Source organism: Harpia harpyja, chromosome 14 (genome assembly GCF_026419915.1).
Source record: "Harpia harpyja isolate bHarHar1 chromosome 14, bHarHar1 primary haplotype, whole genome shotgun sequence".
In the NCBI taxonomy this organism is placed as follows: domain Eukaryota; kingdom Metazoa; phylum Chordata; class Aves; order Accipitriformes; family Accipitridae; genus Harpia; species Harpia harpyja.
The window spans coordinates 42237540-42252935 of record NC_068953.1 but is presented as its reverse complement, the minus strand read 5'-3'; positions in this window follow the sequence as shown (position 1 = coordinate 42252935).

Here is a 15396-nt window from a genome sequence, read left to right as displayed (position 1 = left end):
TCTCTGGCTTAGGGAAGACAGGTCTTCCCCGCTGGCGCTGGCAGGGAGGCCAGGTCTACCGCGCCGGCGCCGGCTAGGGAAGCAATGTCTACGCCTGCCGAAGCCAGATAGGGAGGGCAGGTCTATGACGCCGGCGGCGGCTAGGGAGGCCAGGTCTACCCCGCCGGCGCCGGATAGCAAGGCAATGTCTATGACACCGACGACGGCTAGGGAGGCCAGGTCTACGCCGTCGGCACCGGTTTGGGAGTCCAGGTCTACCCCGACGGCGCCGGCAAGGAGGCCAGGTCTTCCCCGCCGGCGCCGTCAGGGATGCCAGGTCTACCCCACCGGCACCGGCTAGCGAGGCAATGTCTATGCCACCGAAGACGGTTAGGGAGGCCAGGTCTACCTCGCCGGCGCAGGATAGGGAGGCCAGGTCTACCCCACCGGCGCCGGCTTGGGAGGCCAGGTCTACTATACCGGCGCCGGCTAGGGAGGCAAGTTCTACCCCACCGGCGCCGTCTTGGGAGTCCAGGACTACCCCGCTGGTGCCGGCAGGGAGGCCAGGTCTACCCTGGTGGCGCCGGCTACGGAGGCCAGGTCTATCCCACCAGCGCCGGCTAGGAAGACAATGTATACGGCAGCCGGCGCCGGCAAGGGAGGCCAGGTCTACCCGGCCGGCACCACCTAGAGAGACCAGGTCTACCCCGATGGCGCCGGCTTGGGAGGCAATGTCTACCCCGCCGACGACGACTACGGAGGCCAGGTCTACACCTCCAGCGCCGGTAGGGAGGCGCGGTCTACCACGCTGGCGCCCGCTAGGGAGGCCAAGTCTACCCCGCTGGCGCCGGCAAGGGAGGCAATGTCTACACCGCCGGCGCTGGCTTCGGAGGCCAGGTCTACCCCGCAGGCGCCGGCTGGGAGGCCAGGTCTACCCCGCTGGCGCCGGCTAGGGAGGCCAAGTCTACCCCGCTGGCGCCGGCAAGGGAGGCAATGTCTACCCCACCGGCGCCGGCAGAGAGGCCAGGTCTACCCCGACGGCGCCGGCTACGAAGGCCAGGTCTACCGCGCCGACAACGGCTAGGGAGGCCAGGTCTACCCCGCTGGCGCCGGCAGGGATGCCAGATCAACCCCGACGGCGGCGGCTACGAAGGCCAGGTCTACCGCGCCGGCGCCAGCTAGGGAGGCCACGTCTACCCCGCCGGCGCCGGATAGGGAGGCCAGGTTTACCCCGCCGGCGCCGGTTAGGGAGGCCAGGTCTCCCCCGCTGGCGCTGGCTAAGGAGGCCAGGTCTACCCCTCCGGCACCGGCTACGGAGGCCAGGTCTACGCCCCCTGAGCAGGCTTGGAAGGCCAGGTCTACCCCGCCGGCGCCGACTTGGGAGGCCAGGTGTACCACGCCAGCGCTGGCTAGGGAGGCCAGGTCTACCACGCTGGCGCGGCTAGGGAGGCCAGGTCTCCCCCGCTGGCGCCGGCAGGGATGCCAGGTCTACCCCGACAGCGCCGGCTACGAAGGCCAGGTCTACCGCGCCGGCGCCAGCTAGGGAGGCCAGGTCTACCCCGCTGGCGCCTACAGGGAGGCCAGGTCTAACTCACCGGTGCCGCTAGGGAAGCCAGGTCTACACCGCCGGCGTCGGCTTGGGAGGCCAGGTCTACCCCGCCGGCGCCAGCTAGGGAGGCGAAGTCTAGCCGGCCTGCGCCGCCTAGAGAGGCCAGGTCTACCCGGCCAGCGCCGCCTAGAGAGGCCAGTTGTACCCTGCTGGCGTCGGCAGGGATGCCAGGTCTACCCCAACGGCGCCGGATACGAAGGCCAGGTCTACCGCGCCGACGACGGGTAGGGAGGCCAGGTCTACCCCAACGGTGCCGGCAGGGAGGCCAGGTCTCCCCCGCTGGCGCCGGCAGGGATTCCAGGTCTACCCCGACCGCGCCGGCTACGAAGGCCAGGTCTACCACGCCGGCGCCAGCTAGGAAGGCCAGGTCTACCCCGCTGCTGCCTACAGGGAGGCCAAGTCTAACTCGCCGGTGCCGCTAGGGAAGCCAGGTCTACCCCGCCGGCGTTGGCTAGGGAGGCCACGGCTATCCCGCAGGCACCGGCAAGGGAGGCAATGTCTACGCCTCCGACACCGGCTAGGGAGGCCAGGTCTACCCCGCCGGCGCCGGCAGGGAGACCAGGTCTACCCCGCTGGCACCAGCTAGGGACGCCAGGTCTACCCCCCTGGTGCCGGCTTTGGAGGCCAGGTCTACACCGCAGGTGCCGGCAGGGAGGCCAGGTCTACCCAGCCGGCGCCGGCTTTGGAAGCCAGGTCTATCCCGTCGGAGCCGGCTAGGAAGACAATGTATACGCAGCCAGCACCAGCTAGGGAGGCCAGGTCTACACCACCGGCGTCGGCTTGGGAGGCCAGGACTACCATTCCAGTGCCGCCTAGGGAGGCCAGGTCTACGCCGCCGGCGCCGGCTTGGGAAGCCAGGTCTACGCCGCCGGCGCCGGCTTGGGAAGCCAGGTCTACACCGCCGGCGCCGGCAGGGAGGCCAGGTCTACCACGCCAGTGCCGGCTATGGAGGCAATGACTATTCCGCCGAGGCCTGATAGGGAGGCCAGGTCTATGACGTCGGCGCCGCTTGGGAGGCCAGGTCTACCCCGCTGGCGCCCGCTTGGGAGGCCAGGTCTACGACTCCGGCGCCAGCAGGAAGGCCAGGTGTACCCCGCCGGCGAAAGCTACGGAGGCGAGGTCTATCTCGCCGGCGCCGGCTATGGAGGCCAGGTCTACTCTGCCAGTGCCGGCTAGGGAGTCCAGGTCTATCCCGCCCGCGCCGGCTAGGAAGACAAAGTATACGACGCCGGCGACAGCTAGGGAGACCAGGTCTACGCCGCCGGCGCAGGCTAGGGAGGCCAGGTCCACCCCGCCAACTCCGGCTAGGGATGCCAGGTCTACGCCGTTGGCGTGGGCTAGGGAAGCCAGGTCTATCTCGCCAGTGCCGGCTAGGGAGGCCAGGTCTACACCGCTAGCACCAGCTAGGGAGGACAGGTGTACGCGGCCGGCGCCGCCTAGAGAAGCCAGGTCTTCCCCGCTGGCACCGGCTTTGGAGACCAGCTCTACCCCGCCGGCGCCGGCTTGGTAGGCCAGGTATACGCTGCCGCCGCCGGCTTGGGAAGCCAGGTATACGCAGCCGGCTCTGGCTTGGAAGGCCAGGTCTATCCCGCCGGCGCCAGCAGGAAGGCCAGGTCTACACCACCGGCGCCGGCTACGAAGGGCAGGTCTACCCCGCCGGCGCTGGCTTGGGAGGCCAGGTCTACGACTCCGGCGCCGGCTTGGGAGCCCAGGTCTATCCCGCCGGCGCCGGCTAGGAAGACAATGTATACACAGCCGTCGCCAGCTAGGGAGTCCAGGTCTACACCACTGGTGCTGGCTAGGAAGACAATGTATACGCAGCCGGCGCCAGCTAGGGAGACCAGGTCTACACCACCGGCGTCGGCTTGGGAGGCCAGGTCTACCATGCAGGCGCCGGCTACGGAGGCCAGGTCTACCCCGCCGGCGCCGGAAGGGAGGCCAGGTCTACCCCGCCTACGCCGGCTAGGGATGCCAGATCTACGCCGTTGGCGTGGGCTTGGGAGGCCAGGTCTACCCCCGCGGGCGCCTGCAGGGAAGCCAGGTCGACCCCGCCGGAGCCGGCAGGGAGGCCATGTCTACGCCGCCGGCGCAGGCTAGGGAAGCCAGGTCTATCACGCCGGCGCCGGCAGGGAGGCCAGGTCTACCCCGCCTACGCCGGTTAGGGATGCCAGGTCTACGCCATTGGCGTGGGCTTGGGAGGCCAGGATTACCCTGCTGGCGCCGGCAGGGAGGCCAGGTCTACCCCGCCGGTGCAGGCTAGGGAAGCCAGGTCTATCACGCCGGCGCCGGCATGGGAGGACAGGTCTACCCCGCCTACGCCGGTTAGGGATGCCAGGTCTACGCCATTGGCGTGGGCTTGGGAGGCCAGGATTACCCAGCTGGCGCCGGCAGGGAGGCCAGGTCTACCCCGCCGGCGCCGCCTAGAGAGGCCAGGTCTACCCCGCCGGCGCCGGCTTGGGAAGGCAGGTATACGCGGCCGGCGCCGGCTAGGAAGGCCAGGTCTACGCCACTGGCGCTGGCTTGGAAGGCCAGGTCTACCCCTCCGGCGCCGGCGGGGAGTCCAGGTCTCCCCCGCCGGCGCCGGCTAGGGAGGCAATGTCTAAGCCGCCGGCGCCGCCTAGACAGGCCAGGTCTACTCCGCTGTTGGCGGCTACGGACACCAGATCTACACCGCAGTCGCCGGATAAGGAGGCCAGGTCTACTCCGCCGGTGCCGGCAGGGAGGCCACGTCTACCCGGCCGGCTCCGCCTAGAGAGGCCAGGTGTACCTCGCTGGCAACGGCTACAGAGGCCAGGTCTACCCCGCCGGCGCAGGCTTGGGAGGCCAGGTCTACCCCGCCGGCACCAGCAGGGAGGCCACGTCTACCACGCTGGCGTGGCTAGGGAGGCCAGGTCTACATCGCCGGCGCCGGATAGGGAGGCCAGGTCTATCCCGCCGGCGCAGGCTAGGAAGACAACCTCTACGCCGTGGGCGCCAGCTAGGGAGGCCAGGTCTACGCCGTGGGCGCCGGCTGGGAGGCCAGGTTTACCCCGCTGGCGCCGGCTAGGGAGGCCAAATATACCCCGCTGGTGCCGGCAAGGGAGGTAATGTCTACGCCGCCGAAGCCGACTAGGGAGGCCAGGTCTACGCTGCCGGCGCCGGCTAGGGAGGCCAGGTCTACCCACCTGGTTCCGGCAGAGAGGCCAGGTCTACCCCGACGGCGCCGGCTACGAACGCCAGGTCTACCGCGCCGACAACGGCTAGGCAGGCCAGGTCTACCCTTCTGGCGCCGGCAGGGAGGCCAGGTCTAACTCGCCAGCGCCATCTAGGGAGGCCAGGTCTATGCGCCGGTGCCGCCTTGGGAGGCCAGGTCTACCCCGCTGGCACCAGCTAGGGACGCCAGGTCTACCCCCCTGGTGCCGTCTTGGGAGGCCAGGTCTACCGTCGGAGCCTGCTAGGAAGACAATGTATACGCAGCCAGCGTCAGCTAGGGAGGCCAGGTCTACACCACCGGCGTCGGCTTGGGAGGCCAGGACTACAATGCCGGCGCCGGCGAGGGAGGCCAGGTCTTTCCCGACGGCGACGGCTAGGAGGACAATGTATACGCAGCCGGCGCCAGCTAGGGAGGTCAGGTCTACGCAACCGTCGCCGGCTTCGGAGTCCAGGTCTACGCCGCCGGCTCCGGCTAGGGAGGACAGGCTTACGACGCTGGCGCTGGCTTGGGAGACCAGGTCTACCCTGCCGGCGCCAGCTAGAGAGGCCAGTTCTACCCCGCCGGCGCCGGCTAAGGAGGCCATAACTACCCCACCAGCGCCGGCTTGGGAGGCCAGGTCTACCACGCTGGCGCGGCTAGGGAGGCCAGGTCTACCCCGCCGGTGCCGGCTACAGAGGCCAGGTCTATCCCGCCGGCGCCGGCTAGGAAGACAATGTCTACGCTGCCAGCGCCGGCTTGTGAGGCCAGGTCGACCCCACCGGCGCCGGCAGGGAGTCCAGGACTACCACGCCAGCGCCGAATATGGAGGGAGGTCTACCCCGCCGGCGCCGGCTAAGGAGGCCATGTATACCCCGCTGGCGCCGGCTTGGGAGGGCAGGTCTACGCCGCCAGCGCCGGCTTGGGAGGCCAGGTCTACCCCGCCGGCGCCGGCTTGGGAGGCCAGGTCTACAACGCTGGCGCCAGCAGGGAGTCTAGGTCTACCCCGCCGGCGCCGGCTAAGGAGTACAGGTCTACCCCGCCGGCACCGGCTAGGGAGGGCACGTCTACCCCGCCGGCGCCGGCTAGGGAGGCAGGTCTACCATGCCGGCGCCAGCTAGGGAGGCCAGGTATACCCCGCTGCCGCCGGCAGGTAGGCCAAATCTAACTCGCCGGTGCCGGCTAGGGAAGCCAGGTCTACCCCGCCGGCGTCGGCTAGGGAGGCCACGGCTATCCCGCAGGCACCGGCAAGGGAGGCGATGTCTACGCCTCTGATGCCGGCTTGGGAGGCCAGGTCTACCCCGCCGGCGCCGGCAGGGAGGCCAGGTCTATCCCGCCGGTGCCAGCAGGGAGGACAGGTCTTCCCCGCCGGCGCCAGCTAGGGAGGCCAGGTCTATGCCGCCGGCGCCGGCATGGGAGGCCAGGTCTACACCGCAGGTGCCGGCAAGGGAGGTAATATCTACGCTGCCGACGACGGCTAGGGAGGCCAGGTCTACCCCGACGGCGCTGGCTAGAGAGGCCAGGTCGACCGTGACGGCGCCATTATTGGAGGCCAGGTCTACCACGCCGCTGAGGCTAGGGAGGCCAGGTCTACCACGCTGGTGCGGCTAGGGAGGTCAGGTCTACACCACCGGCGCCAGCTAGGAAGACAATGTATACGCATCCGGCAACAGCTAGGGAGGCCAGGTCTACACCACCGGTGCCGGCTTGGGAGGCCAGGTCTACCATGCTGGCGCCAGCTAGGGAAGCCAGGTCTACGCCGCTGGCGCCGGCTTGGGAGGCCAGGTCTACCCCTCAGGCGCCGGCAGGGAGGCCAGGTCTACCACACCAGCGCCGGCTAGGGAGGCCAGGTCTACCCCGCCGGCGTCGGCTACGGAGTCCAGGTCTACTATACCGGCGCCAGCTAGGGAGGCCAGGTCTTCCCCGCTGGCGCCGGCTAGGGAGGCAGGTCTACCATGCCTGCGCCGGCTAGGGAGGCCAGGTCTACCCTGACGGCACCGGTTAGGAAGACAATGTATATGTAGCTGGCGCCAGCTAGGGAGGCCATGTCTACCCCGCCGGCGCCGGCTTGGGAGGCCAGGTATACTATACCGGCGCCGGTTAGGGAGGCCAGGTCTACACAGCTGGCGCCAGCTAGGGAGGCCAGGTCTACCCCTCCGGCGCCGGCTTGGAAGGCCAGGTCTACCATACCGGCGCCGGCTTGGGAGGCCAGGTCTACCCCGCCGGCGCCGGCAGGGAGTCCAGGGCTACCCCGCTGGCGCTGGCTACGGAGGCGAGGTCTACACCGCCGTCGACGGATAAGGAGGCCAGGTCTATCCCGCCGGCGCCGGCTAAGGAAGCCATGTCTACCCCGCCGGCGGCGGCTTGGGAGGCCAGGTCTACCCCGCTGGCGCCGGCAGGTAGGCCAAGTCTAACTCGCCGGTGCCCGCTAGGGAAGCCAGGTCTACCCCGCGGGCGTTGGCTAGGGAGGCCACGGCTATCCCGCAGGCACCGGCAAGGGAGGCGATGTCTATGCCTCTGATGCTGGCTTGGGAGGCCAGGTCTACCCCGACGGCGCCGGCTATGGAGTCCAGGTCTACCCCTCCAGCGCCGGTAGGGAAGCCAGGTCTACCCCGCAGGCGCCGGCTAGGGAGGCCAAGTCTACCCCGCTGGTGCCGGCAAGGGAGGCCAGGTCTACCCCGCCTGCGCTGGCAGGGAGGCCAGGTCTATCCTGCTGGCGCCGGCTAAGAAGACAATGTATACACAGCCGGCGCCAGCTAGGGAGGCCAGGTCTACGTTGCCGGTGCCGGCAGGGAGGCCAGGACTTCCCCTCCGGCGCCGGCTAGGGAGGCCAGGTCTACGCCGCCGGCGCTGGCTTGGGAGGCCAGGTCTACCCCGCCTGTGCTGGCAGGGAGGCCAGGTCTATCCCGCTGGCGCCGGCTAAGAAGACAATGTATACACAGCCGGCGCCAGCTAGGGAGGCCAGGTCTACGTTGCCGGTGCCGGCAGGGAGGCCAGGACTTCCCCTCCGGCGCCGGCTAGGGAGGCCAGGTCTACGCCGCCGGCGCTGGCTTGGGAGGCCATGTCTACCCCGCCGGCGCCAGCAGGGAGGCCAGGTCTACGCCTCCGGCACCGGCTACGGAGTCCAGGTCTACCCCGCTGGCACCGGCTTGGGAGGCCAGGTCTACCACGCCGGTGAGGCTAGGGAGGCAAAGTCTACACCGCAGGTTCCGGCAAGGGAGGTAATATCTACGCTGCCAACGACGGCTAGGGAGGCCAGGTCTACACCGACGGCGCTGGCTAGAGAGGCCAGGTCGACCGTGACGGCGCCATTATTGGAGGCCAGGTCTACCAGGCCGCTGAGGCTAGGGAGGCCAGGTCTACAACGCTGGTGCGGCAAGGGAGGTCAGGTCTACACCACCGGCGCCAGCTAGGAAGACAATGTATACGCATCCGGCGTCAGCTAGGGAGGCCAGGTCTACACCACCGGTGCCGGCTTGGGAGGCCAGGTCTACCATGCCGGCGCCAGCTAGGGAAGCCAGGTCTAAGCCACTGGCGCCGGCTTGGGAGGCCAGGTCTACCCCTCAGGCGCCGGCAGGGAGTCCAGGTCTACCCCGCCGGCGTCAGCTACGGAGTCCAGGTCTACTATACCGGTGCCAGCTAGGGAGGCCAGGGCTTCCCCGCTGGCGCCGGCTAGGGAGGCCAGGTCTTCCACTCCGGCACCGGCAGGGAGGCCAGGTCTACCGCGCCGGCGACAGCTAAGGAGGCCAGGTCTACCCCGCTGGCGCCGACTAGGGAGGCAATGTCTACGCCGCCGACGCCGCCTAGGGAGGCCAGGTCTACGCCGCCGCCGCCGGCAGGGAGGCCAGGTCTACCACACCAGCGCTGGCTAGGGAGGCCAGGTCTACCCCGCAGGCGTCGGCTACGGAGTCCAGGTCTACTGTACCGGCGCCAGCTAGGGAGGCCAGGTCTTCCCCGCTGGCGCCGGCTAGGGAGGCCAGGTCTTCCACTCCGGCACCGGCAGGGAGGCCAGGTCTACCGCGCCGGCGACAGCTAAGGAGGCCAGGTCTACCCCGCTGGCGCCGACTAGGGAGGCAATGTCTACGCCGCCGACGCCGCCTAGGGAGGCCAGGTCTACGCCGCCGCCGCTGGCAGGGAGGCCAGGTCTACCACACCAGCGCTGGCTAGGGAGGCCAGGTCTACCCCGCCGGCGTCGGCTAGGGAGGGCACGTCTACCCCGCCGGCGCCGGCAGGGATGCCAGGTCTACCCCGACCGCGCCGGCTACGAAGGCCAGGTCTACCACGCCGGCGCCAGCTAGGGAGGCCATGTCTACCCCGCTGGGGCCTACAGGGAGGCCAAGTCTAACTCGCCGGTGCCGCTAGGGAAGCCAGGTCTACCCCGCCGGCGTCGGCTAGGGAGGCCACGGCTATGCCGCAGGCCCGGCAAGGGAGGCAATGTCTACGCCTCTGACACCGGCTAGGGAGGCCAGGTCTACCCCGCCGGCGCCGGCAGGGAGACCAGGTCTACCCCGATGGTGCCGGCTACGGAGGCCAGGTCTACACCTCCAGCGCCGGTAGGGAGGCCAGGTCTCCCCCGCTGGCGCCCGCTAGGGAGGCCAAGTCTACACCGCTGGCGCCGGCAAGGGAGGCAATGTCTAGGTCGCCGAAGCCGGCTAGGGAGGCCAGGCCTACCCCGCTGGCGCCGGCTTGGTAGGCCAGGTCTTCAATGCCGGTGCCGGCTAGGAAGGCCAGGTCTACCCCGCCGGCCCCGGCAGAGAGGCCAGGTCTACCCCGCCGGCGGCGGCTTGGGAGGCCAGGTCTACCCCGCCGGCGCAGGCAGGGAGGCCAGGTCTACACCGCCGGCGGCGGCTTGGGAGGCCACGTCTAACCTGCCGGTGCCGGGTAAGGAGGACAGGTCTACCGTCCGGCGCTGGGTAGGAAATCCAGGTCTAACCTGCCGGCGCCAGCAGGGTGGCCAGGTCTTCCCTGCCGATGCCGGCTAGGGAGGCCAGGTCTACGCCGCCGGCGCTGGCTTGGGAGGCCAGGTACACCCCGCGGGCGCCGGCTGGGAGGCCAGGTCTAACCGGCTGGCGCCGCCTAGAGAGGCCAGGTCTACCCTGCCGGCGCCGGCAGGGAGGCCAGGTCTACGCCGCTGGCGCCGGCTAGGGATGCCAGGTCTACGCCACCTGCGCCGGATACAGAGGCCAGGTCTACCCCGCCGGCGCCGGCTACGGAGGCCAGGTCTATCCCGCCGGTGCCGTCTAGGAAAACAATGTATACGCAGCCGGCGCCAGCTAGGGAGGCCAGGTCTACATCACCGGAGCCAGCTTGGGAGGCCAGGACTACCATGCCAGCGCCGGCTAGGGAGGCCAGGTCTACTCTGCCGGCGCCGGCTACAGATTCCAGGTCTACCCTGCCGGCACCGGCTACAGATTCCAGGTCTACCCCGCCGGCGCCGGCTAGGGAGGCCAGGTCTACCTTGACGGCGCCGGCTACGAAGGCCATGTCTACCGCGCCGGCACCGGCTATGGAGGCCTGGTCTACCGCGCCTGCGCCGGATTGAGAGGCCAGGTGTACCCCGCTGGCGCCAGCTAGGGAGTCCAGGTCTATCCTGCTGGCGCCGGAAAGGAAGACTATGTATACGCAGCCGGCGACAGCTAGGGAGGCCAGGTGTACGCCGCCGGTGCCGTCTTGGGAGGCCAGGTCTATCCCGCCGGTGCCAGCAGGGAGGACAGGTCTTCCTCGACGGCGCCAGCTAGGGAGGCCAGGTCTACGCCGCCGGCGACAGCTAGGGAGGCCAGGTCTACGCCGCCGGCGCCGGCTTGGGAGGCCAGGTCTACCACGCCGGTGAGGCTAGGGAGGCCAAGTCTACACCGCAGGTGTCGGCAAGGGAGGTAATATCTACGCTGCCGACGACGGCTAGGGAGGCCAGGTCTACCCCGACGGCGCTGGCTAGAGAGGCCAGGTCGACCGTGACGGCGCCATTATTGGAGGCCAGGTCTACCACGCCGGTGAGGCTAGGGAGGCCAGGTCTACCACGCTGGTGCGGCAAGGGAGGTCAGGTCTACACCACCGGCGCCAGCTAGGAAGACAATGTATACGCATCCGGCATCAGCTAGGGAGGCCAGGTCTACACCACCGGTGCCGGCTTGGGAGGCCAGGTCTGCCATGCCGGCGCCAGCTAGGGAAGCCAGGTCTACGCCGCTGGCACCGGCTTGGGAGGCCAGGTCTACCCCTCAGGCGCCGGCAGGGAGTCCAGGTCTACCCCGCCGGCGTCGGCTACGGAGTCCAGGTCTACTATACCGGCGCCAGCTAGGGAGGCCAGGTCTTCCCCGCTGGCGCCGGCTAGGGAGGCCAGGTCTTCCCCGCTGGCGCCGGCTAGGGAGGCCAGGTCTACCGCGCCGGCGACAGCTAAGGAGGCCAGGTCTACCCCGCTGGCGCCGACTAGGGAGGCAATGTCTACGCTGCCGAAGCCGCCTAGGGAGGCCAGGTCTACGCCGCCGCCGCCGGCAGGGAGGCCAGGTGTACCACACCAGCGCTGGCTAGGGAGGCCAGGTCTACCCCGCCGGCGTCGGCTACGGAGTCCAGGTCTACTGTACCGGCGCCAGCTAGGGAGGCCAGGTCTACCATACCGGCGCCGGCTAGGGAGGCCAGGTCTACCACGCCGGTGCCAGCTAGGGAGGCCAGGTCTACCCCGCTGGGGCCTACAGGGAGGCCAAGTCTAACTCGCCGGTGCCGCTAGGGAAGCCAGGTCTACCCCGCCGGCGTCGGCTAGGGAGGCCACGGCTATTCCGCAGGCCCGGCAAGGGAGGCAATGGCTACACCTCTGACACCGGCTAGGGAGGCCAGGTCTACCCCGCCGGCGCCGGCAGGGAGACCAGGTCTACCCCGATGGTGCCGGCTACGGAGGCCAGGTCTACACCTCCAGCGCCGGTAGGGAGGCCAGGTTTCCCCCGCTGGCGCCCGCTAGGGAGGCCAAGTCTACACCGCTGGCGCCGGCAAGGGAGGCAATGTCTAGGTCGCCGAAGCCGGCTAGGGAGGCCAGGCCTACCCCGCTGGCGCCGGCTTGGTAGGCCAGGTCTTCAATGCCGGCGCCGGCTAGGAAGGCCAGGTCTACCCCGCCGGCCCCGGCAGAGAGGCCAGGTCTACCCCGCCGGCGCCGGCTAGGGAGGCGAGGTCTACCCCGCTGGCGCCGGCTTGGGAGGCCAGGTCTACCATGCCAGCGCCGGCTAGGGAGGTCAGGTCTACCCCGCCGGCGCCGGCAGAGAGGCCAGGTCTACCCCGACGGCGCTGGCTACGAAGGCCAGGTCTACGCTGCCGGCGCCGGCTAGGGAGGCCAGGTCTACCGTGCCAGCGCTGGCAGGGAGGCCAGGTCTACCCCGCTGGCGCCGGCTTGGGAGGCCAGGTCTACTATACCGGCGCCGCCTAGAGAGGCCAGGTCTACCCCACTGGCGCCGCGCAAGGGAGGCAATATCTACGCCGCCGACGCCGCCTAGGGAGGCCAGGTCTACGCCGCCGGCACCGCCTTGGGAGGCCAGGTCTACCCCGACGGCGCCAGCTACGGAGGCCAGGTCTAACCCGCCGGCGCCAGCTAGGGAGGACAATTCTACCCGGCCTGCGCCGCCTAGAGAGGCCAGGTCTACGCGGCCGTTGCTGCCTAGAGAGGCCAGGTCTACCGCGCCGGCGCCGGCTAGGGAGGTCAGGTCTATTGCGCCTGCGCCGGCTTGGGAGGCCAGGTCTACCCCACCGGGGCCGGCAGGGAGACCAGGTCTTCCTTGCCGGCGCCGGCTAGGGAGTCCAGGTCTACACCACCGGCGCCGGCTCGGGAGGCCATGTCTTCCCCGCCATCGCCGGCTAGGGAGGCCAGGTCTTCCCCGCTGGCGCTGGCAGGGAGGCCAGGTCTACCGCGCCGGCGCCGGCTATGGAGGCAATGTCTACGCCTGCCGAAGCCAGATAGGGAGGTCAGGTCTATGACGCCAGCGGCGGCTAGGGAGGCCAGGTCTACCCCGCCGGCGCCAGATAGCAAGGCAATGTCTATGACACCGACGACGGCTAGGGAGGCCAGGTCTACGCCGTCGGCGCCGGTTTGGGAGTCCAGGTCTACCCCGACGGCGCCGGCAAGGAGGCCAGGTCTTCCCCGCCGGCGCCGTCAGGGGTGCCAGGTCTACCCCACCGGCGCCGGCTAGCGAGGCAATGTCTATGCCACCGAAGACGGTTAGGGAGGCCAGGTCTACCTCGCCGGCGCCGGCTAGGGAGGCAAGTTCTACCCCACCGGCGCCGTCTTGGGAGCCCAGAACTACCCCGCTGGTGCCGCCAGGGAGGCCAGGTCTACCCCGCCGGCGCCGGCTACGGAGTCCAGGTCTACGCCCCCTGCGCAGGCTTGGAAGGCCAGGTCTACCCCGCCGGCGCCGACTTGGGAGGCCAGGTGTACCACGCCAGCGCTGGCTAGGGAGGCCAGGTCTACCCCGCCGGCGCAGGCAGGGAGGCCAGGTCTTCCCTGCCGATGCCGGCTAGGGAGGCCAGGTCTACGCCGCCGGCGCTGGCTTGGGAGGCCAGGTACACCCCAACGGCGCCTGATAGGGAATCCAGGTCTACCTCGCCGGCGCTGGATAGGGAGGCCAGGTCTACCCCGCATGTGCCGGCAGGGAGGCCAGGTCTGCCCCGCCGGCGCCAGATAGGGAGGCGAAGTCTACCCAGCCGGCGCCGCCTAGAGAGGCCAGTTGTACCCCGCTGGCGCCGGCAGGGAGGCCACGTCTACCACGCTGGCGCGGCTAATGAGGCCAGGTCTCCCCCGCTGGTGCCGGCAGGGATGCCAGGTGTACCCCGACAGCGCCGGCTACGAAGGCCAGGTCTACCGCGCTGGCGCCAGCTAGGGAGGCCAGGTCTACCCCGCTGGCGCCTACAGGGAGGCCAGGTCTAACTCGCCGGTGCCGCTAGGGAAGCCAGGTCTACCCCGCCGGCGTCGGCTTGGGAGGCCAGGTCTACCCCGCAGGTGCCGGCAGGGAGGCCAGGTCTACCACTCCGGCGCCAGCTAGGGAGCCGAAGTCTACCCGGCCTGCGCCGCCTAGAGAGGCCAGGTCTACCCGGCCGGCGCCGCCTAGAGAGGCCAGTTGTACCCCGCTGGCGTCGGCAGGGATGCCAGGTCTACCCCAACGGCGCCGGATACGAAGGCCAGGTCTACCGCGCCGACGACGGCTAGGGAGGCCAGGTCTACCCCAACGGTGCCGGCAGGGAGGCCAGGTCTCCCCCGCTGGCGCTGGCAGGGATTCCAGGTCTACCCCGAACGCGCCGGCTACGAAGGCCAGGTCTACCACGCCGGCGCCAGCTAGGGAGGTCAGGTCTACCCCACTGTGGCCTACAGGGAGGCCAAGTCTAACTCGCCGGTGCCGCTAGGGAAGCCAGGTCTACCCCGCCGGCGTAGGCTAGGGAGGCCACGGCTATTCCGCAGGCACCAGCAAGGGAGGCAATGTCTACGCCTCCGACACCGGCTAGGGAGGCCAGGTCTACCCCGCCGGCGCCGGCAGGGAAAACAGGTCTACCCCGCTGGCAACAGCTAGGGACGCCAGGTCTACCCCCCTGGTGCCGGCTTGGGAGGCCAGGTCTACCCCGCAGGTGCCGGCAGGGAGGCCAGGTCCACCACGCTGGTGCAGCAAGGGAGGTCAGGTCTACACCACCGGCGCCAGCTAGGAAGACAATGTATACGCATCCGGCGTCAGCTAGGGAGGCCAGGTCTACCTCACCAGCGCCGTCTAGGGAGGCCAGGTCTACCCCGCCGGCGTCGGCTACGGAGTCCAGGTCTACTGTACCGGCGCCAGCTAGGGAGGCCAGGTGTTCCCTGCTGGCGCCGGCTAGGGAGGCCAGGTCTTCCACTCCGGCACCGGCAGGGAGGCCAGGTCTACCGCGCCGGCGCCGGCTAGGGAGGCCAGGTGTACCCCGCTGGCGCCGACTAGGGAGGCAATGTCTACGCCGCCGACGCCGCCTAGGGAGGCCAGGTCTACGCCGCCGGCTCCGGCAGGGAGGCCAGGTCTACCACAACAGCGCTGGCTAGGGAGGCCAGGTCTACCCCGCCGGCGTCGGCTACGGAGGCCAGGTCTACCCCGCCGGCGCCGGCTTGGGAGGCCAGGTCTACCATACCGGCGCCGGCTAGGGAGGCCAGGTCTACCCCGCCGGCGCCGGCTTGGGAAGCCAGGTCTACCATACCGGCGCCGGCTAGAGAGGCCAGGTCTACCCCGCCGGTGCCGGCTACGGAGGCCAGGTCTACACCGCCGTCGCCGGATAAGGAGGCCAGGTCTATCCCGCCGGCGCCGGCTAAGGATGCCATGTCTACCCCGCCGGAGCCGGCATGGAAGGCCAGGTCTACCACGCTGGTGCGGCTAGGGAGGCCAGGTCTACCCCGCCGGCTCTGGCTAGGCAGGCCAGGTCTATCCCTCCGGCGCCGGCTAGGAAGACAATGTATACGCATCCGGCATCAGCTAGGGAGGTCAGGTCTCCACCTTCGGCTCCAGCTAGGAAGACAATGTATACGCATCCGGCGTCAGCTAGGGAGGCCAGGTCTACCCCTCCAGCGCCGGCTAGGGAGGCCAGGTCTACCATGCCGGCACCGGCTAGGGAGGCCAGGTCTACGCCGCTGGCGCCGGCTTGGGAGGCCAGGCCTACACCT